A 1,439-nucleotide genomic window follows, 5' to 3' on the forward strand; every position below is an offset into this window, starting at 1 on the left:
TTTCTCTTGAAAATGGCCTGGAGTGTACAGTCTGTCTTTGTGGACGTGTGTTCATCAAAGGTCTAGGCCAGTTCCCCGGAAGCTTTCTCTTTTAGATCTCTTGTCTTAACCTCCACTGGGTCTCATTTATTTCGAATAGTTCTAACATTGTTTTCCCTGCTCAAGAAGAACACTTAAAATTTGGGGATTATCAACTCAAGGAATTGCCTAAGATGTTTTCCTATGTCCCAGTAATCAGGCATTTTATCATTATTTACCCTCCGTGTCTTGTTCTCTTGAGACATTAGCGTGTATGTCCTTACCTAGGAATTCCTGATACCAATTACCTCATTCGCATGAAAATGAGGAATAAATAAGAAGAGGCCCCCTCTTGCAGGGGGTAACAAGAAACATATCTGCAGATAGGGAAGGCATAAATCAAAGCTGAAATGTGAACTTAGCACTGGTCAAGACCAGTATAATCAGAAACAGACTGTGAATGCTCTGGCAGAACAAATAAGCTTCTTTCTAAATGGCTGAAAGTGCAGTGAGGGACTAAACGTGAACTGAACAGTCACAATAAACAATGAAGGTCACCAAATAACCCAGCAGCTATCGTTTGCTTGCTGGTTGTAATCAGTAAGAACTCACTGGAGATGACTTGAACATGGAAGACAAAGAAATGTGGGGTTGTTTTGTTCTGCCAAGTGGCCTTGATCAACCCTCTTAGTGGTCAAATATGGGAAAGGGGAGTCTTATTTGAGAGAAGATCCCTATGGCATTCTTGACGGGCAAATATAGATTGCCCTTTGGGTGAAACCCTTTGCTAAGGGAGGACTTGCCCCTTGGGCGTAAGAATAGATGAAACATTTCTTTAGCTTCAGTTTTGAAGCAATTCATTGGCTCTAGCTGAATGACACATAGAAAAAGTCAGAAGACAAAGCTCCTGCGTCTGCTCCACAGACAGAAAACGTAGATGCGTGAAGTAAGAAAGTCATCCTCAAACACAGAAGACAACGCTTTGGGCCAATAAGGAAGGAGCCAGATGCTGGCACCAGGAGCTGGGGTTGCAGGGAGGGTGGGGTGAGAAAAAACCAGGGCAGACAGTCTGGGAACAGGAACTGGCCTGCACCAACTTCACACTGGCTTTAGGAATAATGGATGTGATGCTCAATTTGCCAGGGGCTGTGTTGCAAGCTACTGAAGTCTCTCTTCCAGCCAGCCTACAAAAGGGACAGCTAGTATGACAAGCAATAAGTGGCTTCTTGGAAGTCAAGAAATGGCTCCTTTGCACACCAAGAACAGTAAATTTAGTGAGTCACCAGTGTCACTGAGTAAAATCTAGTGGACATCTGTGGTTTGCTTTCCTAGAGGCCCATTCTCAATCTTCGTAACTCCATCCCGGGAGAGGAGTGAAGATATGACAGGTACGCCGATTACTACATCACAGCCCTCTTTCC

The sequence above is a fragment of the Equus przewalskii genome, chromosome 14 (assembly GCF_037783145.1).
Source record: "Equus przewalskii isolate Varuska chromosome 14, EquPr2, whole genome shotgun sequence".
Taxonomy (NCBI): Eukaryota; Metazoa; Chordata; class Mammalia; order Perissodactyla; family Equidae; genus Equus; species Equus przewalskii.